Source organism: Pholcus phalangioides, unplaced genomic scaffold, assembly GCF_987345545.1.
Source record: "Pholcus phalangioides strain wild (caught in Gottingen) unplaced genomic scaffold, Ppha-v1.0 ptg000004l_1, whole genome shotgun sequence".
Lineage (NCBI taxonomy): Eukaryota > Metazoa > Arthropoda > Arachnida > Araneae > Pholcidae > Pholcus > Pholcus phalangioides.
In genome coordinates, this window is record NW_028301597.1 from 48,799,013 (window position 1) to 48,825,982 (window position 26,970).

The window sequence follows — 26,970 nt, forward strand, 5'->3', positions numbered from 1 at the left end:
GTTTGTCGAAAAATCGCAAAAAAAGTACGTTCGCGTAATCCAATGATTCCCGAAGCGGGCGTCGCCAAACTTTGTCAAGGGCGGGCGTTGGTTTCGGACAAAGATGTTGACGGTGTTTCAATTCAGTTGAAACTCGGTTTAAATAACTAAAAAAATAGTTTTGTCATCAGAATATGTTATCTATGATAAGGCAGGGCTTGATAAATCGAAAAAAAACATTTAGGCGGCAGCTAAATTTCCCTGGAGCCACTGCTTCTATTGCTCAAGAAAAATTATCCTAAATCATGCCTTCTCGACTTTTTCCGGAGCGTAATTTCTCTTGCCTAGATTAAAATACCGCCTGTCACATGAAATCAGAAAATTTACTGTCGTCTTTAGACTAATTTAGTAATCGGACAAATTTTTAGGTGCCAATACCGATTTTTTTATAGTCTCCCACGTTGACTTGACGCCTGGGATAAAGGAGCCATGGGCGAGAAAAGCTTGAGAATCACTGACGTAACCAAAAATTTTATTTCTATTTCATAGCCACATGTAATTTCTTTGATTTGTCTAACATCAGATTTACTTACGTAAAAAATCATACCAAAATTTTCGAAACTGGAGAAGTTAAAGCCTTTCATGGATACAATCGGATTCAAATATTAAGATGCTTCACAAACTATCTGTTCTCAGGGTGGGATTAGGCATTCGAGCGAATGTAATAGGCTTACTTTTTTTTAAAGTATTGTAAAAGATTATTTATCAAACTTATATAGTGATCCCGGCCTAAGATACTTTTTTTGATCCGATGTTTCCCAAAACGCCTCCTCCCCCCACACTGGAATGAGCCAAAGGTGCGGTGGAGGCTACCGATTCAATACAATTTCCTATGATTTACGAGGGGGGGGGGCAAGTTAAAAAATGTCTTGAAAGCCCTCCTGGTGAATGAACTGTGGTTCTAAAACTTTTGTATTCCACTGCTCCCTTGCCGACATGTATCCGCGGCTCCCCAGAAGAATAGTCTAACAAAGAACTGCTTCATTGCAGTATTGAACAAGTATAGTGCCTATTCAATGCCCACATATCTATTGAATAGCCGCACATTAATGAGGCAGCCGAAGAAGCCCCGGCGCATACATTGAGAACGACTGAACTGATGAATATAAATTTTTCTCAGTGAAATTTTTCTTATGTTGGTTGAAATAAACATTTTTCGATCTGAACGCGTTAAGTCTTTTGTATCATCCATACAATAACATTTTCACAACATGATTCTCCCCAAGATCAAATTTCATTATAATGAATGATCGAAATCACTTAAATTTTAAATTCTATTATTTTTTCAAATATCGCATCATTAAATTAGTAATAATAATCAATGGAACGAAAAGAAAATCGATTTTTGAACTTCCCGCATCTAAAGTCAGAGAGACGAAAACGTGAAGTTGTCATGTGCAGACACTCTCTAATGGAAAACTTATTTCTGATTTGATAGCTGTAATATGATTTTTGTATCAGTTGAAGGAATTATTCTTTTTATATAGATGCAGGAATCGGTCATTCATAATGAACTCCCTACACGATGTAATCCAAACCCAACACATAAAGGAACGGCTAGAGGCTACACCGTTGTCTCAAAATTGACAAGAGGAAACTGTCTAATCCAGGGATTCTCAAACTGTGAGCGGCCAACCTTCGTCAAAGGCTTTTAGCAGAGACTCTCAGTTAAATTGCTCAGGGGAGCAGTGGTTAAGCATTGATTACGGGAAGGGATGCCGCGGGTGAGAAAAGTAAGATCCCCGGTCTAATCCCAAGAAATTTGACATTTGTGATTTGAAAGCGGGGCAAAGAAAAACCTCATGGCTAATAAGAATCTAAAATGATCCGAATGAAACTACTCAACATAGGCGGGGCGGAGATAGACTTGGAAGTCTGTGGGGGGGGGGGGGCAAGATGATGTCAATTCATACATACATTAGATCAGTCGACTCCACCTTTGACTCTGGGGGGGGGGGCGTATCTCCGCCCATGCTACTCAACACCCGCTCTTAATTCTAGGAGGGGGGAAAAAACTTAAAAATGATTTCATGGTATGAAAACTGATACCAAAACAATCATTCATCTTGTCATATTCATCGTTTTGCGTAAAGCACCATCATACAGGAAGTTGTTTCGGACGGGGCATCGATCACATTCATCGAAACAAAAACCAAATGTGATGAATATGAAACAAAATTTGCAATAAAAAATGTGCAGAAATTCACACAAGGAGTGAGCGAGGGGGATATTTTCATAAGGAAAAAAATGGAATTTTTCGAATCAAACATTTTCTTGATCAATCGTCGAAAAAAAAAAAACTGAATTTCCCCCCATGATTACTTTATCAAACCCTAAATGAACCTGATCATTATTTCTGTTCAGCACTAAGCATTTCAAATAGGCTTTTTATTTTAGTTCTGTCAGAGAGATAACTCCCGCGTTAGTGTTGAACAGGAAAAAGAAGAGAGGAAGTCACCGATCAAACACCTATCATAGCAGCGAGGTCGTTTCGAAACACGTGAGATTGAAATGACCTCCACAGAAACACAAACCAAACACAAAGGCGTTGTGTTGGAAATCAACAGAGGTACGATTGGCCGTATTTTCATATTGGACGACAACGGAAAAAAATAATAATAGAAGTTGGTTAAAAAAAAGACAAGAAAGGACTTTAGGCTGAAAAAAATCCAACAGCCATCGATGTAGGCCAAAGGCCTCTTTCATTCAGCACGCTATCATAAACAACGACATATCCAATTTTCGCGCTTAGTTACGTAGGATACGTTCATATCCAGAGCTAGGACGAACATACCGGAGTTCATTGCTCTTCCTTTAAATAAATAAAAAAAATCATACACAACGGACCGATTGTAGAAATGATAGCTAGTAAAATGAATTTACCACGCCTATCACGACAGAAACTTCCAATAAAAACAGTTCTTGCGATAAATAAAAAACAAAACTTTTTCAAAATTTAATTATTTTCAAACATGGGAACAAAATTTTTTATTCAAAATGAGAAAATTATGACAAATTTTAAATAAGATAATTATTTTTTAATCATAGATAGATCATCAAATATCTGGGAATTAATTTTGTTTGAGAGATGAACTGGATTATTAAAAAATATAAAAAAAATTATAGCACATATAGGTGCATTATCATAACAGTTTCTAAAGCTTATACTATGCGTTATGTATCTATCATCTTCCAAATTCGTAAACGCAAGGGGACAAAGCAGAACATTTTATTATAATTTTCCTTAAACTAAGCAAATTTCGAGTAATAGTAAAGCCTTCCATATAGCGGACCACCAAAATAATTCTTTAAAATAGAAAAAAAATTCAGTTTTGCGGGCTGAGACGGGGGTACAGCACGAGATTAATGTCGTCGAATGAGATCGTGCAAATAATTTGTGTGCGAGAGCTAATTTTGTTGGATTTATGTACAATAATGTGAATGAAGCAAGCAAATTTCAATCATGTTTAATGCTTTATGTTGGAACCCCCTGTATTAGTCGTTTTCAGCTCAAGAGATATTCACTCATAAAGAGGAAAGTGCCAAAATACCCTCCCCCCCCCCCCCCCCCCGCCAAGCAAAATCGTTAATTCTGAAAATCTGTTTAGAGTTGAAAATAATTCAAAAACTGATTTAAGTAACTGAACTCCATACCTAATTGCGCTACAAGAGTGATTGTACTAAATAAGCTTTTTCTAACCAAAAAAATCCAAAACGCAAATTTTGGATTTTCATCAACGGTGTCCTAACTCCGTCCCCCGTTTTAAGTTATTATCTAAAATATTACACGTTTATTTTTATTGGGAACTTGATTGGAACAGTGTTAGGATCTCTTATAATAAATTCATGGAGACGAAAACATTTATTTAGCATACAAACCTGTGAAAGGCCAACGGGCTCTGACTTCACTAGGTGCACAATACAAATGGAAAGAAAAAGCAGGGATATATTAGGGTCATCTTTTATGCATAAAAGATTCTAATAAATACGACGCTAAGACATGTTTATACATAAGTTTATTATAGGTTTATGAGCAAATATATTGCGTTATATACTGACTAAATTACTTATCCAAACAGAAATCGCAAAGTTTTTGAGTTTTGTTAACTATGAACACATCTCGTGGCACTACTTGAAGCATTTCGAACACTTCACCAGTTCCAATATATCTATAGTCATATTTCTTTAAGTTTTGCGAGGTTTTGTTGATGACATTGTAAGCAGATATTTATCTTCAATGATGAGTTTTTTTTTTGGCCTTTGATTAGTTATTCAGGGGCTCCCACTTAAAACATTAGAAAGAGTAGGGCGGGGGGAGGTACCCCTTTAGACAACATAATCATAGCATAATAAAAAAATCCCTTAAAAAAAATTTTTTTTTTTTAATTTTTTTTCCATAGCACTATTTCAGTATCCTGTAGGCCTAAGATTGACTCGAACCAAAGCAAAATGGAAGAAATGACGGTTACAAAAACAATTTTTGGCCAAAACAGTGAACTAGCAATCACAGATAATTTTTTTTTTGTCTCTCCTCACAATACATATTACATTCTTTTTTGGAGTCTTCCACAGTCTGTCAAAACTCTCTTCGACAATGCACACAGCAAATTATGAAGGCATGCAAATTTTTTTAAGAATACGCTCTTTCAAGGCCACTTCCAAAAGCACAGTGCAAAATGCGTAAATTACACAAGGTCCGATATAAATAAGTCAAGGTGGGCCAGATGGTTTTACTGCGTTGTCCATTCCCTTTTTTAAAAGGAAATGTTTAAAATTTAGCGCTCAACGGCAGTGTAATCGTTTTTGACAAATGAAGCACTTTCATTTCTAGCCCTGCTGGGCATTGTAAATATTGTTTATTCCTCTGCATGCCCTAAAAATAAGGAAGACAATTGAATGTTATTGGGTATCATCTGTCACAAAACCTAGAAACGGGTGGAAACTTGGGTACATAGGCCAAAATAGGCCTATGTAGCCAACTGCTTTGTTATGCAAACTGCTGTGTCACCTATACACAAAATGTGCGCCATAATTTTGAATGATGAGTGCTACTGCCCAAAACCATGAAATAGTAAAATACAAAAATTTTTTTTTCCAACCAGACAGAAGTTTTTAATCACTTCTTTACTTATTGAATCCTCAAACTAAGCAAATGAAAAATTAATAAACCACCAAATGGTCCACATACACCCCCCCCCCTCCTCGAAATAACTTTAAAAACTATACAATTTCTGCTTTGGCAGAATCATTAATTGCAATCTACTACATTTGTATTATTTGGCATTATATTGATGATTCCCTCCTCAATTAACAATTTTGTTGATAGGAAAAGTAGTACAAAAACTAGAAAGTGGGACAAAACCGAGAAAGTAGGATATTTTACCTAAAAGTAGGACGAGTGGGAGCCTTGCTTATTTCTTCTTACCCGCTCTTCTCCGCCATTTTTTTTTTTCTTTTCCATAGAGCAGTGGTTCCCAAATTTTTTGAAGTGCGATCCCTCTTTTGACAAAAAATTTTTCGGCGACCCCCTCCACAGGCTGACTATATTCCGATCTTTTTGCCAGTAAATAAGCTGTCCCGACCGAAAGCACATTTCAGAACTTTTGTTTTGGTTAAGCGATATTGACTTTTAACGGAATTCAATATATATATTTTTAAATAATTCAGTACTTATCTTGTGTTTTGATATACTTGTGTTCTTCATGCAGGATGGAAGTGTAGCAACGTGTATATTCCTTGACTTACGCATGCAGGGTGATTAAGAAAGAATCACCCGATTTCAAAACTCTTGGAATCGACCATTAGCAAAAATTTTTCATAAAACGTAGATATTTTTCCCCTTATATTCATATATTACTCATTGTGTTTTTAATTTCTAAGAAATATACAATTTTAGATGTCGTGGTGGGTTAGTAAGTCGTGAAGTCAGAGATGGAAAGTGTTTAGGGGGGCCTGGGTTCAAACCCACCCACAGGAAAGCTACAACTTGCTATCCATACTTAGAGGAGAGAACCATGATTTTTCATGGGCAGTATATTTATATTTCATCATAATTATTGGTTTTTTATTGCGCTTCTGTATTTTTGATACAGTTTAGATATGTATTCGACATCCATATTTTTTATGGGCATCTTTCCTCAGTCACCTTGTTGGGCACTTTGTCTGTTGTGGCCTTTGTATTTGTATTAAAACTGGGTGATTCTTTCTGATTCACCCTGTATAAGAGTTGACCTGATATATTGATCATTGTACAAGCAGAATTCGATAAAATTACAGTGTGTGATACATGACAATTGGCTCAGCTGAGTATAAAAGGTATTTTTTTAGTTTTGCCTTATTTTTAAAATAAAAAATTTTTTTGGACGCTTTTATTTTGGAGAATCTCCCGCGACCCCTCAAGTCCATTGACACGACCCTTCGGGGGGGGGGGAGCGCGCCCCCCCCCCACTTACACAGAGGATTTTAGAAATGTTTTATGGGGACTTCCTGTCACCAACAATGCTCATTGATCATTTTTGTCGCACCACGGTCATTTTCTGCATACGAGGGCTAATTAGACCGGGACCTAAAATTTATTGCCGATTCTGAATGGCCGCCCTTTTTATATTCACCACCACAAACCAGAACATGAATACCACTCTGTCCCCAAAGGGGACATAAGCGGATTTATAAAAATGATATGATAAACATGATATGTAAAAATGTATGATAACTAAATTATCGGAAATTATGTCAGAGTGTCTGCTAGCATGGAAAAAAAACCCCAAATACCGGAAAAATAAATGAGCCGTGGACAGATTTTGTCGGGAAAAAATGCTTGGGTACTACGAAATTGTTCTCGGGCCTAAATTTTTTTTTGTCGATAGAGGAGAAGCGATAATATCTTGTTACAGTAATCATCGATTATACATCATTGCATTTCAATAATTTTCAATTCAATTATAAATCAACCTTCATTAATTATATTATTATTTATATATCTGGAATTTATATTGATGAAACATTAGTGAACATGGGAAAAGGTTCGCAAAATATATTACAGCTTCTAATAACTTCAGTTTTAAAACACTAGCCGAAAGGATTTCACACTAGTTAACCAAGTTAGCACGAAATACGGATAACACGATACGAAACTAGTTATACATACTAATTGTACATACGTACAACTTTTGTCAACATAATACAGCTCTGAATAATGAATACAAAATTCTTCACGAGTTCAAACATTAGTGAAACCTCACTATAACGGTATTATTGCATCTGAATATAACGATAATCCCTCTACAACGATTTTTTGAGTACCGTTATATCAAGATTTCACTGTACATCAAAACTGACTACGATTCGTTCTTGAACAGCGCTCGCTTCCTTTGAATCTGTCATTTGGCGACTATGTACTTAAAGTAGGGGGAAAACAATAAAAGACTCCATTCATTATGCATTTCCAGAGAACACAAAGCCCAGGAAAAACGCGATTTCTCAATAAGTATTTCACTGCTGTATCAAGCAGCATTGTATTATTGTGTGTGTAAAGGCTACATTTTTTTCTCTCTCTCTAAAACTCTCAATCATTATAATCACCAACTAAAGCTAGAGAAAAGAGTAAAACACATATGCACAGGCGCGCGCGCGGAGCCGCAGAAAAATAGAAGCCATGATAAGCATCTTTAATTATTACCGATACTCGACCTTGAAAACAAACGCCAAGTAATACGGCTGACGCAACTCACGAGGAAAGGACAGAGGCGTTATCCCTCCTTACCCTTTTCTGCATCTTCCAATACAGTACTATAGGAAAGACATTTTGAAGAATGGTGGTGCTAGGCCTAATTGCGAATGTACAACCCAATTTTCAAGGCGACTCCAAGTGTCATGCAAATTCAACCTAAAATATGAGATGCCATAGCCTTTTAACACATAGACGTTCGTAAATTGTGTCAACCAACTCACAAAATCATGAGACCAGCTGAACTTACAAAAAAACGACAGACAACCTACAGCCCGAGGTGAGACAGGTAGAGATATTTATAGCATATAGTATGTGGGAAAAAAAACATAGAGGAGAGGGAGAGACAATACTTGGTGGTCAAAACACCAATTTCAGATCATCATTAACAATATACTGAAGATTAGTTAGTAATTAGGAGTTATTGCAACCTAAATAATGAGATATCATTGCGCTTCTCTCCATTTCATGGAAATAAAAACTTAGTGGAAAACACTATCTGGCTTCTCTAAAACCCATTTTGATAAGTCGGCTAAGTTTGCAATTAATAAACACAAAATTAGTGTCAAGTTTGAGGTTTGAAATGAAGTCTGTCATGAACAGTTTTAAAATAATTTTTTTTACCTTTTTAAATTTCTAGTATAGTTTGCAATAGATACTTTATATATTACCACCACTCCTCACACAAACCCCAGAAGAAACGAACGTCCATTATTTAAAAATTTGAAAAAAAAATAGATGGTGAAACTCGTTTATAGCGACACATCGGCTTTTACGTCAAAAACTGGCGGTCTCGACTGATTTCTATGCAGAATAATGGTGATGAGCCTTGCTGATATATATATAAATAACGTCAATAAAATGCAATGACCTTTCGCTTCCATTTTTATGGTGTTTTGCAGAAGAAAACTAATGGAATTAGGATTCAGCACATTGAGAAAATGTTTGATAATAACGATAAAAAAAGATTAATTACGTGTTTGACGATTCGACTTGATTATTGGTATGACTCGTATACGGGACATTCCTGTATTTTCCGACGATTTAAGCATTTTTTTTTTATAAAAATGTCCCTTTTTTTCTGTGAAGATTACTTTAATTCACAATCGCTACTAAAATTGAGGGTGGAGATAATTTGCATAAATTTTGCAGTATATTGAATATGACTGTAAATATTCATTTTTCATATTTGTCACGTTCAACTTTTTGTAAAATACGTATTATGTCACTCCATACTTACTCTGCAGCACTTTGTTTTCCGCCAAGGGTTATTTATAAGAAATAATTGGCAGAAAATTGGCAAACATTTCATTGGCGAGAACTGTCAACATCCCGTATTCATGATTCTAATTTACCCCTTTTTTTTTTCTCCCCCCGAAATCCATCCCAATCAAATGAAATAACTTGACAGTATATTTGATTGCATCTGATATTTTTCACACCTACAAGGTCTTGACAACGTCAAACGTTATAACGACACCTCGGTTATAACGACAAAATTCCTCGGAATCTTCGATGTCGTTATAGGAGAGTTTAACTGTAATAACCCTTACAACGGCTCCAATTTCTCTTTCACCGAAACCAACTAGTAGAAAAGAGGAAACAATTGTGAAAAAAATAAATTTTAACTGCAATACAATAAAAATCAAGGGTTATTTTTAAAACATTTTTTCTTAATAATCTTAGCTTTCGTTTGGGTATTAGCTGACGGAGGTAACTTATTGTAGGTAGCATACTTGGATGGTTTTGCTATGTTCAATGACTGGGAAAAATTTATGAACTTCAAAATTCCGCAGAAGGTACTAAAATGAAAAAAAAGACTTCAAATTCTGTTTCAAAATGTCTGTGTAAATTTCCAGTAAATAAAAGAAAGCGGCTCGTAAATGAGCTTTTAAAGTTCCGACTGGTGTGGTTTCAAATGTTTCTTTTTTTCTCCAGAAGTTTTTGATCGTTTTACTGGTTCAAAAGTTTAGGCGTAACGTTCTAAATATAACAGAATTTGCTTACTGTTGCACCAGAAATCAATTTAACTTAAATGCTTTAACTTAACTTTTAAAAAAAAAAATCCATTTAACCTCTTTGCGGTTGCAAAAGTTAACTCAAGAAAGATGAATGATTTAATATTGGGGCTAGCCCGATTAATCACGCGAGTGGTTAATCTATCAATTGTTAATCAGTTAAAAATTTTAGTTGAGTTAATCAACTTGATCAATCCGATCAAAGTTTTGATTAAAAATTTGCAAATTAACTTGATTTATTTGACGAAACCGACTAGATGTCCGATGAATTATGTTCCTATTGATAACATTGTATAAATGATTTCATTTAAAAATATTTGAATAAATATTTTCTAATTTTTGCGACATATGGGGGGGGGGGGGGGAAGACAATGCAAGTTGATTTAAGTAATCAGATGATTCAGTGATCAGTTGATTAAGTTGATCTAATTCTGATCAGTTTTAAATACAAAATTTAGTCTCCTCTGTGAACAGCAGTTTTGGTAATCGAAAAGCATCAATTCCTCTATCCCCAAGTAACATTTGGAAGGAGTTTCTAAAAACCAAACAACAGTATGATCACAAATAGTTCCGAAATCAGCGACCGACCTAAAAGAATTCATTTCTGAATAGAACAAGATCGAAATGAAGAAATTACATGGTGTGAAGAATCGATTCAGCATATTGAATTTCTTCAAGTGGATAGCCTTAATTTCTTAATCTATGTATTCCTATATTCGTTTGCATCTATCGAATAGGTGAATAAAATGAATAAAATACACTTATATAGCTGCGGAAAATAAGCGATTAATCAATCGATTAATTTTTTTTGATTAACAGTAGAAAATTTTAATCGATTCTCAGTCCTATTTAGTATACGTTCACATGAATATAGAGACAGAATTTTTTTGTTAATATATGACTGTATTAACGAAAACTAATCAACATACGCTAGTATAATACTTCTGACATCTACAATGCACAACAAAGTTCCAACGCGAATTTTAGAAAAAGTTTGAAAAACGCTCTCTCTCTCATAAGTATAGAAAAGATGAACTTGAAAAAAAATAATAAGTTTTACAAAATTTCCATAAAGTCAGAATTACGAAAGGGCCATACTTTGAGACCGCATATATTTGCAAGACCACGGAACCTTCACTGTTTCAATTAGTTCTAAAGATGCCATGCGGCGTTAATTTTTTTTTTTTTTCGTAAGGAAGCCTTGAAAGTGTGGAGCTTTATAGCGAATGGGTGGACTGTTTTGGAAATTTGAAGGGAAATTAATGGATGCAAGTCTGTGTGATTCACGAAGTTTTATCAAGATTGATTTCATTGCAACGAAACGAATGAATGACCAAGAAAAACATCAAAAAGTGATTATAGTATCATTTTTCGTTTGTGTTCGTCACAATGATTATCATTAAGCGAAGTTTCCCGATATAATGGACAATATTATCTAAAAGGACACAGGGAAGCGGTGACATTGTGTGACACAAAGACGTTATGGACAACTCCAACAAGCTCTGTTATCGTGAGATATATCTTGCGTGATTTAGAAATACGAATGAATAGCAAATATTCACTCTGATAAGAATAAGTTAATTTGGATGGTCGGAACTACAGTCGACGCTCGTTATAACTTGCCATGCGTTATAGCACCTATTTCGTTGCAACGGCGGGTACCATAAGTACTAAATTTTATCATATGTTTATCTTCCGATATAATGCCCGTTTGCGACGGAACGAGGAGGGTCAGTACAACGAGCTCGACTGTATAGCAATGTATTCACGTTTTGAAAGCGAGCATCACAATACCCCCCCCCCCCCACAGTACACAGAATGGAGCGACATCTTTTATATGTTCTCTAAAGATAAAACAAAATTCCAAAGACCAAGGGTGACAAACTTCTCTCTGTTCGAGGGGCCAATATAATATAGCACCAGGGGCACCACTCCGGCGAATAAGCCGTACCCAGGGCTTGTGGTGTTCCGCCCCTTCCTCATAAACTTTCCACTTATCTGGTTACGTTCTCAGCTGATGCAATGCACCAAAAATTGCAATTTGTTCTGCAAATTATTCCATTCAATACATTCATAATTTGAATTTTAAAGGCAAAACCAGATGTGTGATACAAGTATTCTTTTTACGTGAGCAGGGGCGTCGGAAGTGTTTCGAACCTGTGTGTTCGTCTTGAGCTTCATGTAGGAAATCTTTATTTCTGAAATCAATACAGGGGGTTGCTCGGACCCGCGCCACAAATCACCGTGGGTGTTTCAGCATCCCCGGCTCTGACGCCACAGTACATCAGAATATCGTTGATTCCGTTTAAAGAAGTGCCAGTCTGGTACAACAAGAATGTCACCAACCCGTCATGTCGAAATTCAGACATTAATGCTTCTTTGTTTTCGGAAATCTCCGAGTCCCTGTGTGGAAGTTGCTTGGTTAACGGCACAATATCAACCCACTATCAAATATAGCACATTTTTCCTCAGAATCTGCTTAGCTTAGTCGGTTGAAGTTTCGAGGTGCCATTGCGAGTTGGCGACCATAACGAAAACAGTTTCTTCACCGCGTTGCATTCAGATACAACAGACAACTTGCCCAACCAGAGGGAGAAAAAAATAGTAGGGAAAAAAATGCCTCAAACAAACTTCACGAGCAATTTGTGTGAGAAGGCGGTATGGTGAGAAACACAGTAAATTATTTCCGTCACTAAAAATAATGCATGTTTATTCATCAGGAAGTCTACGGTTGGAACCAATGGCTCAAATAATGATCACACAGATTTAATTTGATACACGATATTTTTTCGTTGTCGGGGGCCGGACAAAATTACCTGCCAAATATTGAAATAAAAACCACTTTCTGATTTTTTACAAAGTTTAGAGGGGAATCGATTATGTATTGCATCAAAATATACCTGTACAAAAAAGGTTCGAGAACAATCATTAAGTTATAAATCAACCATTTGTATAAAGAAAGAGGTGACATTACCACAATAGGGTCATTTGTTCATAAATACAATCAAACATCACTCAACAAAAAATTTGCAAACGTTTTGATTAAAACATTTTATAGCTCGTTATAGAAAGCATTTTAAAAATAATGCAGTCATGATTTTGTAATAAAGAGTAACTGAAGAAGCGAAATGTTTAAATGCAAGAAAAATTATCGTTAAGATTAATAAGCGATTCCCAATTCTCATATATTTATTAAGCATTTTTCATACTGCATTGTATTCATTTATCAAAATGTGAATTTTTATCGCAAGGGCCGCACATCACTCAACCACTTGGAAATATTTCTCTTCAAAAAAAAAAACCAAAAAAACCCAAAATAGGTCATCCTTTAAAATACAGTACTCTTTTTCTTTCTTTACTACTTATTAAACATTGGTGACTTAAGAATTCACTACAGAATTATGGAAGAGGCCGCTTTTAGGATGATCACGTACATAGAATGGGGAAAAAAACATGTAAGTTTCTCGAGAAAACATATCTACTGACCGCTCAAAAGTATTCATACAAAAAACGATGCTAAGCTAGTCATAATATGATGGGGGAAGGGGGGGGGGAGAGACATGGAAAAGGGATCAGAAGAAAGAATTCTCCATCGGAATGACAATGAAAAGAATTTTAGGATCAAGGGGGTCACAAAATATCTTATGTATGATCAGAAGGGTGAAAAAAATTCTTTTGTCACTCAAATTCAGTAAAAAAAAAAAAACTCATACCATGCAGTCAGTAAAACAACCCCCTCATCAATTTCTATCTCCCACGCCATAAGTGACTCAGGTATCACTGGTGGGGACATGCTTTGGCAAAAAGCCCGTTTTTCAATCATGCAAACCCCAGCCAAAACAAAGAACTCCCAATTTTCGAAGAAGTGGAAATTATCTCTCGCCCACCATTCGGTCTGTCTGTACTATAACATTGTACAATCATGTTTCCACCCATTTCCACAATAACTCCTTATATTACAAGTATTATTTGGAGGGGAAAATACATATAATTAATAAATAACACGTTGGAAAAAACGGGTATCGAATAGAGAATCCTATTATAATCATTCGTCGATATACCTTATGGATTATTTTAAACAAACGAGGGGTATGATGTGACATGGGTTATTTTATACAAACGAATCGCCATCACACTAACCGAGACCTACAGTGTTATGCCAATTCTGAAAGGTTATTCTCACACGCCTCTTAAGAAAATTTCATTCCATAATAATACCAATAACAAGGAATGAATCAAGAAAACTACACATTTCGGCTGCACATGTACCAATAAGTTTCAAAAGTCATTCTAATAAAATTTATACTTCCAGAAGTCCTTGTTTCACATCACTGATTTCAATTTGTTTAATTAAATTTGTAGCATAGCCTAAAGGCGCTATACAATGGCGAGCGGATTATGAAATGAAAGCATTCGCAATTGGTTGTTCATTAATTTGTACGGTGGTGTGAATGATTTAGAGCTGTTTGAACTGGGATCCACCTGGAATCGGTTTTTTCAACGAACACAAAGGGAAGAAAGGAACACAAGGGACGTTTGCGTACCCACGAACAGATTAGAACCACTGCTTGGGGTCGTACGTTGCAAGATCGGTGCACTAATGTATACGCACCTAAGTGGTGAAGAGAATTGCTACTTACGATATACCAGAGCTAGAAAAATCCCTGGTGCCAGTTAGCCACGGTGACTAAAAAATTGGGACTGGAGCCTAATATTTTTTTATGTATAATAACTTAAAGTCGAAATACCGCACAAAATTATCGGAAATTATGCCATCGTGTCTGCTAGCATATAAAGGTGCTCCTTAATTTCTTAGACAAGTAAAAAAAATCACTATTTTGGGCTGATTTTGCAGGGGGAAAAATTGCTTGGAAACTAAACTTATTTTTTCGATTTATCAAGTCCTGCGCTATACGTCAGTGTTTCACTTTTTCGATGACGCGGACCACTTTAGTGAAATTATCGGAAGGGGGGGGGGGGCATCGCGGACTTCCTATAATAAAGGCCAATTCTCCGCTAACCCCCCCCCCCCCTCCAAAGTAAGATCAATTTGGAGCGCGCGCACCCCCAATGAAATCTAAAATGTATTGTTTTGTGTAATTTTCATATCAAAGAATTCATTAAAATAAAAAAAAATTGCAATTTCACAGCACTAAATGCATCATTTATGCAATGGCAATGAATGAAAATGATACCGCGGACCCCTCACAAAGTACTCACGGACCACAGGCTGGGAAACACTGATATAAGTGATGCTCAAATTTAGGATTATGGCGGATCGACGCGATTTCTCATCGTTTGCCACAACGAAGACAGAATCAATCAAAATCTCGATGAGATTTGGAAGGCTCTTCGACAGAGTACACGTATCATATAATGATCGGCAGTTTGAATAAATGTGTTACGTCTATTTGAGAGGCAGAAAGATCATCAGCTGATCAGAGAGACTTGCGTGCCATGTTCACGGCAGCACTCTAAACTCATACAGCGCTCGACTCTCTGATTAGTATTCTGGAACAAAAAGACAGAGGACGCCACACAAAGCTGATCTCATCTCACTGGTCTCATAACGGAAGCTCAAATTACTTAAAGTTATTTTTATAAAACAATAGCCTTGTCACCACGTGTTTATCGTACTGTAGCTCCATCTGTTGCTAGAATACAAAAGTATAACGGTACAAACTTTTATTGACTAGAACAATTCAATCTAAACACCAATTAACAAACCCATTTAAAAGAAACCACAATAAACTAATGTGCTAGGACTTGACTGAGAAGTACGTGCGATGGCATTTGAAAGAAACAAGTGGTACGTACAATGCCGTAACTACCCATTCCCGTGAAAGAATTTGCATTTATGCCATTTTGGCCCATTCTTGAGCACAGAGAATGAACACATTTAGGAACATCCTGGGCGCCCCTCCCAAGCAGGCCCTGTGTGGGTGCACCTGCCTAGTTATGGCACTAGATATATATAAATAAAAACTGCAATACAGGCCTATTGCCGTTTATCAGTGGTTAAAAGTTAACACCCGTTTACACGAGAGGAGCGATCTAGTAATTAACTAAATTATAAGTTGTCAAGTAACTACTTCGGAAAAGTAGAGTCCAGTCTTTTTTGCGATCAAGTAGGCACTATGCGCATGCACCAGTGGGCGTAGCCTAATATTATCCAATGATCATTCACTACTTGATCACTTCGGTTGGGACAGATTTTAGAGCACTTGCAGCTTAAAAAATTCACTCAACTTCTTGATCACTTAAGGTATCCGACTACGTTTACATTTTGGAAGAAAATATCGATTTTTATTTTATTTTTTTTTATTATTGAAGCCCCTATTCTTTGTAATTCCAAAACAGATCTTGTTTATCCGACGCTCAGAATCGAAGTTACGTCCACTTTAGTATTTATGTTAGTAAGTTTAGTATTAGCGTTTTTACGTACAAATAATATAAATAAAATATCCGTGAATAAAAACTTTAAAGGCGTTTAATGAAGAATGTTATTTTTGCCATTTTACTTCTCAGTTTGAAACACGATTTCCAAAAATCTATTCATTGTATCACAAAATTGTAATGATTTTGTTACATATTGCCGAGATTATGAACTAAAATCTAAGGTCTATCACATATACACTGGTGTAAGAAATTAAGAGAATTTGCAGACTTGGTCGATTATCTCTAGAACTACTGTACCGATTTTAATGAAATTTGATATGTACATTACATTGATACAATACAAAACAAATAACCATTCAATGATTGTAATACACACGCATGATCGTGTGTAACAGTCGTTGGAGTCGGAAAGTATGAAACAGCGGTTGCAGAATAAACAAAAAAATTTGTCAATAGATGGGTTTATAGGGGGTATGGTCCCTTCTTACAGACATACAGGTCTCGCAGCGTGATTTCATACTTGAAATAAGGCAGTTTATCATTTCCTGTGGCAATTGGTCCCACTCGTTCAGCAACGCTGTTTTCATTCCCTGGATGGTTCCCGGAGGGGAGTTGCAATTGCCCTCTCCAGAGCGTCCCAGACATGCTCTATAGGGTTAAGGTCTGGCTGGCCAATCCATCCGGCGAATATCCTCACTCTCTCGAAAATCGTCGAGCAGAAGAGCTCTATGTGGCCTCGCGTTATCGTCCATTAAAATGAACTCAGGGCCAACTGCACCCCTGAAAAGGCGAACATAGGGCTCCAAGACCTCATCCCTATACCTCACACCAGTCACAGTGCCTCAAGACATGGAGAGGTGTGCGGCCATCCAACATGATGCCTGCCCAGACCATTAAACCTTCTCCGCCACAATGGTCGATTTCGCGAACATTGGAGGGTAGGTAGCGGGTCCCTGGTTCTCTCCATATGAACGTACGGCGAGAATCGATGCTTAGGCTGAACAGGGACTCATCAGTGAAGAGAACGGTCGCCCATTGATCCATACTCCAATCTCTATGCCCTCTGCACCATGATAAACGGATTCTCCTGTCCGTAGAAGTGAGCGGGACGCAAACAGCAGGTCTTTTTGCAAACAACCCTCTCTCATGAAGTCTTTTGAAAACAGTCACCCCTGATACACGGGTTCCTGTGGCTGCATACAAGTCACGAGAGAGCTGAGAAGCTGTAGCACTCCTGTTACGCCTCGCTATAATCGACAAATGGCGATCTTCTCTGGCCATTGTGGCTCTTGTCCAGGCTTTCTCTCAATGGATCCGGTATCCTGGAACTGTTTCCATAAAATTCACACGACGCTGGGCGTTAAATTGAACTCTCTACAAATCTGGACTTGAGATTTGGCCTGCTTCTAGCCTCCCCACAATTCGCCACCTCATTCCATCATCTAAACGTTGGTGGTTACTCATTTTTACTGTTACAATTTGAAATTAACCGATTGCTGCAAAATAACACCAAGAAATTCGCCGAGGTGTGCTAGCGAACGAAATGCGTCTTAACTTACGCGTGCTTATGAAGCCTGTTTCTCTACTGACTCCGCCTACACACACGTGTACACTTACGTATTTGACGTACAAGATTTGAATTTTTTTTTCTAGAAGCAGTGGTTTTACATTCAGTTCAGTTCATGAAATTCGATAAAATATGCAAATTCTCTTAATTTATTTCACCAGTGTATTTGTCTAATTACAGTATTTTATAGAAAAATTTTGTAGAATGAAATTGCCAAAAATTCACACATACATCAACAGATTTGAGAGAAACTTATATGAGCATATCATACAATCGCTTAAATTTTAGTTCATAACCTGCACCATTACTAGCTGAATATACTGTGAACATAACAAAACATTCCATTCATAGAATTTCTTGCGATCGTGTCTGTAATACGACATAAATTTTTGCTTGAAATTTGATGTAAAAATTTTTCATAGAAACTTACATAGGTAGTCCAAAATTTATTATTGTTTTAATTATTTTGGGCCATTTTGTCAAAAGTTCACTCCATTTTAATAAAAAGTGACGAGAAAGGTAGTTGATACCCTAGCTCGTGCGTGTAAACGGGCCTTTAAAGAAGGGGGGGGGTGGTATCCAGAGTAGCCTATGTATTTTATAACCTTCAATGTTTTTTACACGAAGAATGGTGTATAGACTTTGAAAGGGGAAAAAAAGAGAACTTAAAAATTGATCTTGACATACTAAACATGAAATGAATGCATTAACGACGTTTTATTATTCACAGTAGCCAATACGGCGTCTCATTTACGGAAAATATCATGTATTCATTGCTACCCTTTCACTATTTTGCGTGGGCTTCTCGGTCTTATTTATGCAAAATTTTTCCCGGGGGAATTATTTTTCATGTAAAAAAACACTAGCATATCGGCACCCCCCTCCCCGCGTAAGCCAGTTCAAGTATCCAACTCTTAAAATACAAGCCAATAGGAGTGATTTTGAACAATTTAAAACACTCCAACTAGCTTTTATATTTCCACGCGTGACCCCACTCATCATAAAATTTACTATAAAGGTCCATTTCACAGTTTATCAAGCGGTTAATAAATGGAATGATGATATAAAAATGCAGCTCGCCTACATAAAAATGCAAATGGGGTATGGAAAACTATGTATTCGAATGCAGATTTGCCATTGTTTCAGGAAATACAAAAAGGTATAATTACTATTCATCACCAAATAAATTTTGAAATTTTTAAACAATTTCTGAGGCATAAGGGAATCTCTTCGAAGATATTACCAAGGACAGAAACGGGATTCTTCAGTAAAATCAAAGGATATATTAGATCAGTGTTTCCCAAAGGGGGGCGATAGAATAGACCGGGAGAGGAAAGAAGCACAGTGGAAGTTGCGGATACAACTTGGACTCTTATGGGTTAGCCTGGTGAGGGGAAGAGAAAACAATTTTGTGAAGGGAGGCGACGAAATAATTAAGCTTGGAAAACTATATCAGATTATTTATGAAATTAACATGTAAGGAATGAACTGAAGATTAAAGATATGAATTAGAGTTAAGATGAAAATTCGGCTGCTATTCAGCCGAATATCCGTATAAATTTTATCACTACAAAAACAAAATTTTAATTATATTAATTGAAATTTTTTGCATAAATTAACAATTTGCTGATTAAATTTTATTGAGTGGTGCATACCTATCCCTTTTTGTGCAAGAGGTTAGTCAGGGTGAATTTGTAGGATAAGTAAAACATGAAAAACAGCAACAATGTGGAAGTGAGGAGGAATTCAACTTGATATATCTAGACAAGAAACGTATTGAGCTACTGAAAGGGGCAAAAACATCTAGAGAGGAAAAATAAGTCTTAAATTTTATGATGCATTAACACTTGAAAGTAAATAATGGTTGACATTTTCTTAATTAGATGCAAAATTGTAACAAGTGTTGAAAAAAAAATTGATTCTGTAAGTAGTGAGATGTAATTGAATGCCATGGCTTATGAATTTTCCACCTAACGAAGATTTTTTCACGATTTTTTTTGCTTCGACTAACGAATACAGATTCAGCTAACAAACATTTTCGATATGTATGCACGCGCAAACAAAATATTCGCGTCGTGATCTGAATTTTCGCACCAATCATCATCAGAATTACTGTCGCTAGGGGCTGGTTAACTAAATGTCCAACCCGGAATTTTTTTTCAGATGTACCTGCATTTCTCTTTCTGAAATTATCTGAACCATTTCATATGAAATGAAAGGTTCAGCCAAAATAGAAAATGCAATGAAAGAAAAAAGGTAGCCTATGTTTTCAGAGCATGTGTTCTTTCAGTACAAGGCTCTTAGCATCCAGCTGAACAGCCCGGACATTCTAGGAGATTATCTTTTCCATCTGCACGTATCAGAGACAGAAATGAGCTGACCAAATCACAAATGGATGGGGACACTTATGAACTCGATTGGGTTGTGTCAACACGAGTTTTTTTAGTAGACTAAAGCTGGTGTTGGTTGTGTTACATGCTGGAAAATGAAAAGATCTTCAGCATCTCTCATCTTCCTGTATATTCTCGTTTATGCAATTTTGAAACTATTCGTTTAAGCCTTCAATCAGTTTTTGACCTTTTTAATAGCATTTTCCTTGGTGTTGAAAAACACTTATATTTAAATTTTTGGCAGAAGCTGGAACGAAACAATCATAGAAACTTATGGGAAACAATGTTGAGCTAATGAAGTGATTCCAGAACAAATCTTTGTTACTGAGGTATCCCACTGTAATACTAAAATACAATATACCATCGTTAAATTCAATCATCAGTATCATGGCAACAAAAATCTTTTGGTTACCAGTTTTTCAATATTTAAATAATAAAATAAAATTAATGAAAATAATTGAAATTCAATATCAATCATTGGAAATTATGAATAATTTTATTTTCAATTAAAAACGACAATTTTATTTATAATTTTGATGAATTTTAAGAAAATTGATATTTGTATTCAGATAAATCACTATTCGTCTCATCACTAATATGAATGAAGTTAAAAAAATTATATAGTAAAATGAAAAGATTCATACGTCTGAACACTATAGATTATAGAAGATTATCAATAGACTAAAATATAGAAATCCGATGGCAAAAAGAGTGCAGATATATATTTACTTCATTAGGCCTACTAGAAAAGGTGGTTAGACTACTTTGAGAATTCAGACATATAGCTATATATATACAGCAGGACTTGACAAATCACAAAAAAATCGAGACACCAGAAAAAATTTTTAAGAGCAGAAACATTTTTTTCAAAGAATAACAGGTTCAAAATAATATTTTTTTAAACTTTTCAAGGACATTGCGCCCCCCCCCCCACTTCCATTTTCAGTCGCCACGGCGACCTGGGATTTGTCCTATACAGTGAAACCTAACTACATATTTTTTATTGGTCCGCCAAAGTATCATTATAATCAAGGTTTCACTGGATACAGCAAACACCAGTTACTTTAGACCTCCACGCGATACCAATTTTCTCTCTCATTCACACTAATACACATATTTCTATGACTCTGAGAAGTACTCAAACTTAGCAGTGTTTGCACAATGTTGCAGTGATTGCATTGAAATCGCATGTACCATTAAATAATTTGTAGAGCATGTTTTGTAAAATCAAAATGTTTTGAATGAATATACAGTCGAACCTGCTCATAAAGAAGTTGGAAAAAACAGGAAAACTGTTATATAAGCAAAATTAGTTATATCTGCAACAGTTCAAAAAATTATGCATCAGAGCAAAATGAAGCACAATTTAAATACACATTTTTCGGTAATCTGCTGATTCTTAAAATAAGTAAAAATTAAACGTATCAAAAGAGGAAGAAATTCAAATTAAAATATTACATTGTTTTTTTCCCTGTGTGTTAATCGTTAAAATCATTTTTGCCTAATAAACATGCAAAATGTTTAATGCTTTTTCTTTTACCAAGAGCCCGGTTACTGGAACATTTTGTCAAAACAGTCTAAAAGAGCTCTCTCTATGGATCTCTTCCCCCCCCCCCCTAGACTTCTAGTTCGCAATTTTAAACCTTTTTCCTTTGAGTCCTTTTTGCTTTTCAAAAGTGTGGATAGCAAACTTCAAGGAATCCAGAATTGCTTTAATACCTCACTTTTCTATTTTTTGGCTTTCAAACTGTATAACAGCATTTCCCAATGTGAACAATATCACCCAATTGTGGAGTGCGATGGAATGGTCCAGGGTAGACGCTGTGGGCTGCGGTTTTAGTATAGGATCCTATGAGAAGATTTGAGTTGGGGGGGAAGCGATGAGAAAAAAAATCTTTTTGAAGAAGGGGTGATGGAACAAAAAGTTTGGGAAACTATGCTGTACAACAACTGTATAGCTTCAATAATTTTTGAAGCAACAGACATTGTTTCTGTGTTTGAAATTTGCAAAAATTAACTCGCACATGGTAACACAATCATATCCAGCTAATGATTGATTAAATGTCCATATCTAGCTGAAGGTGTTTTGGATGTTAAATTCTAGGGAATATAGCCTCAAACTTTTCTTCCTAATAAGGTTTTCTGCAAAAAGAATAGGATTTAACAGATGTAAAAAAAATAAGATTTTCCAGCACTCAAAAATGCCTTACTAGAATATCTCTCGAGGAAATGAGAAGTGGTTATTATTAGTTGTACCAACACATTGTAGACAGTTAAATTTACCGATAAGAAGATTCAGATAAGATTACAAAAAAATGCATCAAAATTCCTCTGTAGACTGGTTCAAAATTTGTTATAGGCATACTTTGCTGAAATTGGTGTTCGTTATAAGTACAGTAGACTCTCTATACTCTGGTCCATCCGATAGTTTTTCTGTCTTTTTGTGACAGGTTTTCTTTGAGCATGAAATAGGAAAACATGCCATTGTCTGAGCGCAGAAGTTTATATTATTTAAATGGGCTTATTCAATTGATTTCCAGTAATCCAGCGATTTTGATAATCCAGTATACTCTGGTCTAATATGTGCTGGATTAGTGAATAAACTGTAATTAAGTGAACTGTGGGTAATTAAACTGTGAGTAACTGCAAATTAGTGAGTATCACTGTAATCAAAATCGTATAGATAATAAGCAATACAAAATTCACGAGACATGGAAAAGCTTTGTTATACGTATGTGGGTAATTTCAAAATATCCATGTTCATTATAAGTGAGCCCGACTGTATTGCCCTCCCCCCTCTTTTGTTATGTATTTTTCAAGCATACCTTAATTATTGCTGGTTCTGGCAAAAAAAACAAAAAAAAAATTCAACATGGTACTTACATAAACACAAAAAACTTGCGCATTTCCCACCTCTAATATAGATGACAGAGGGGGGGGGGCCAGTGCCCGAGTGGCATGGTGGTAAGATGCTCGTCTACCATCGTGAAGGTTGTTCTCAGGGTCCCGGGTTCGAACCCAAGGAAGGATATTGATAAGATATTTTCCCTAACGAACTCGAGGCGACCACAGATAGACAGCGCCTTCACTTCCAACCTATCTCACTAATGGCAGTAAATTGCACTATAGCGATATGGCCAGAGTTGGTGTTTGGTGAAGTGGGGCAGCACCACTAGAACACAAAAAGTGTTATCGACTTTGCCAGGGCATGACAAGTGCAGGGTCACCATGATGAATGAAACATTGTTAGTGGTGACTACAATTTTACATGTGCAATTACAAAGTCCGATTCCAAAAACTAAAAACTATTTCTGAAGGTGAAAACAAATTAATAAGGGTCGAGAGGCATCAATTTCGATAATAATGATCGAGACAGAAAATCACCTCACAGTACAGAAATGGTACACTGGCATGTGCATCTTTCTTGATATCGATAGAAACATTGTTAGCCAAACCCATATGTTATATGGGTAATACTTAACTGTACATTCTCCTCATAAAAATTCCTCTGGGAAATTCTGTAATGAATCAATCTATGTAGGAACGTGTGTTGTTCGTGCGGTCCTAATATATTTGTGTCATTCGAGTTACACTGGTTCCGTGTTATACTGGTGTTGCCATCTGTATTTTTAAGTGAGAATTTCAAATGCCCGAATTTTCATGTTAAGTAAACTGCGAGAAAAATCTCAGCTGAAAAATACGAAAATGCTGAGGTATCACCGAAGCTTTATGAACGTTTCAGACACAGAAGAGATAGAAGAAAAGTTCAAGTCTCAAATTCTGTGATTTGCTTCTGTGCAGCACCTTCTATTGATAAAAATTTGAACTAAATTTCTTTCCTTACCAAAAAAAAAACTCCTTTTGTGAGAATAACTTTATCACAAACCACATTTGAATATACTAATTCTTTCCATTTTCATGAACTTTTAACGATTTAATTTATGAGACACCTTGTATATTTGAAAGTATATTTCGATCTTTGATGTTCAAGCCTTGGACACATCATCTCTAACAGTCTTAGCAATAGCTTCACGGGAGGCTGGAAATACCACCTACAAATTTACATAGGCGTACCTACTAACAAGTAATGTTGCCAGATGTCATCATTATGAAGCTATGCTCTTTATGACCCCAGAGTCTGGCCCAGATGCTGCCGTGTGGTCACGGTGCGGACTAGTATCATGAGATCCAGGTTTGACATTGCTCCCAGGGACCTAGAGCCGAGATCTTTGGTGGGCTTCCTGAGTTCAGATATCCATGTGCTATAGTAAATTTATAGCAGTTTTTAAAAAAAAAAAAATAAGAATTGCCCCAAGCTCGAGATATTAGGAGGGATTACTCCAGGACAGTTTTACCATTGGGGGAAGACACCATGTCAGAATTCTACAGGTGATTGGCTGCTGAATTTGGCCAGTAGATCTCCATGTTAAAAAGTCTCGCCATAGAGAACAACAGGTATGCAACAATACAAATATTTGATCATTACACTTCACTCACAATTTTATGTATTGTGAGGCAGTGGAAAAATCAGACACACCGATAGAAATGCACTCAGACTGTTGGGTACAAGCATTTTGTTCCAGACTCTGCCACGAAGCTGTGTTGGAAGTGATCTTGGCAACAGGATAAGTCTGGTGGCAGAGAAATAACGTTCATACATTCACGCCCATTGCAGACCAAAAAAATTGTGAAAGGTAAGTGAAGTCAATTATAACCAGTCCTACAACGGCACAAATATTCAATCATTACACTTCACTTATAGTTAAAAAAAATAGATGACAGCACTACAAAAATTTATACATGACACTAGATACACACTCGGACTGTTAAGTACACATACGCATTTCTGGCACAAATAACTGAAACTTGTCTATGTACCGCCACATATTATTTTCTAGACAAAGAAGTCAAGTGCAAAAGCTTAGTTGCTGCTGAAGGATTTTCCATGCACAAAAGAATAGAATCACTTAATGTGACGTAGCGGAGTCGTATCTGTTGCTGAGAGGACTTGACCATACATGCACTTTATACAGGGCAAGAACTGAGGGTGGGGGCAACTGCCCAGGATGCCTAAAATCCTAGTTACGGCCCTGATCTCATAAACATGCCTCTGCAGAATTTCTAACGAACTAATGCATGCAGGAATGTAGTGTGTGCATATATGTGACCCTAACACATCGATTTTGTCAGAATTATGTCTTGTTCCATGTTATACTGATGCTGCTACAAAGATGGGTGAATCACCTTCTTTCGAAAGAAAAGGTGTCCACATCAGCATTAGGTTCTTCCCTGTATCGCATAATATCTGCACTTGTTTTTTCCCAAATTTCTTGGCAGGTGTTTGTCCATGCTGAAGCGGAACAGTAATTAGTGCATTGCATAATGGAGCAGAAAATCAATATGAAATTCTTTTTAGGATTAGGCAAAACTGCAATGCAAACCCACCAAATTCTGAAAAAAATATATATGCATGGAGATGAAGCTGTATCTCGAAAAACAGTATTTCAATTTGTGGATTATACTGGACACATTAAGTTTCATCTCTAGTAACAACTGACTGTTAAAACATGACATCATCTGCTGTATCGATAAAGTCGCCAGACGACTCCATTTGCTGTAGTTTTTGTTCATCGCTAGGGTGATGAGGGACAAACCTTGCACAAAGTTTGCATTTACATAAATCTTCTGTCACAATAGTTCGAACAATTTCAAGGAGGAGATTCAATTCTTCAACCATAATTCAGATGGACAAACGCCAAACAATAACTTCCAAACTCCATCAGCAGCTGCAGTCTAATTTACCTAAGGACCTGTTATTTAAAAAATCTGGGTGGGTCCCGCTCGAAAAAAATTAACTGGAAAAAAAGTATGGCACTCTCCCCATCGTGTACTGGTATCTGTGGTTTTCCCCGCTTGCGTTTTTTTATGAGGGTTTTTTGAGAAACATTATAAGCAAAGCAGGATCCACTGTAATTAAAAGTTAGAGGCATACATTTATATATTTACTAATAAATCAATCCATAAATTCCCTTCTGAATTTCCATTTCATTAAAAAAATTTCACATTTCAGGATCACTTAAATGACCGGCAGCACATTTCCAGATCACTCAAGCGGCCAGTGTTGCATTTTCAAACCAATGAAGCGACTATTACTTTCCTAAAGGTTGAGCACCCTTGATAGAAAGGTAAGAAGTAAATTGAGAAATAACCGTTGTATGCTTATAATACTCGAGCCCTCGCATGCTACAGCGCCCACTCTAGGCAAGAATAACTCTTGTAAATTTTTATTGCAGGAAAAAATAAATTATGGGGAAGGATAGAAGTGGCCCCATAATGTAGTAATGATTGCCTTGGCCAAGCAAGGATCCAGGGATGGAGGGGAGGAGATCGCCCCTCCCAAGAGCCGAATAATATGGGTAAAATTTGTCTTGTAAAATACAATATCTTAGGATGATTTGATACACTTACACAAAAGCGCAGAGTGTGCAGAGAGCAATTGATCGGTTAAAAAACCTGAAATTCAAGTTTCTCACCAATTCACATCGAGTTGCAGGTTGCATCGCTTGTAGTATCAGTCCCGTGTGAAATGCATCCAAGTCGCTTCTCCAACATTCCTCTGAATCTGCTTACCTTTGCTCCATTCACAGCTGAAGATGTCTATCTTCGCTCCATTGGAATCTGAAGATGTCACCATTCTCATTCACAGCTGACGTTGTTTGGCTCTGCTCCATTCACAGCTGAAAATATCTGCCTTGGCTTCATCCCCAGCTGAAGATGCCTGCCTCCGCTCGGACACAGGGAGCAATAGGAACGACCACCCTTCTTGCCAAG

The 26,970-nt window shown here is 36.5% G+C and overlaps 1 protein-coding gene across 2 annotated transcripts in view; it reads right to left on the reverse strand.

The window, feature by feature from the left end:
• Nucleotides 1-26,970, reverse strand: part of LOC149087771 (partitioning defective 3 homolog) — an 86,789-nt gene that overhangs the window by 58,951 nt on the left and 868 nt on the right. The window lies entirely within an intron of this gene.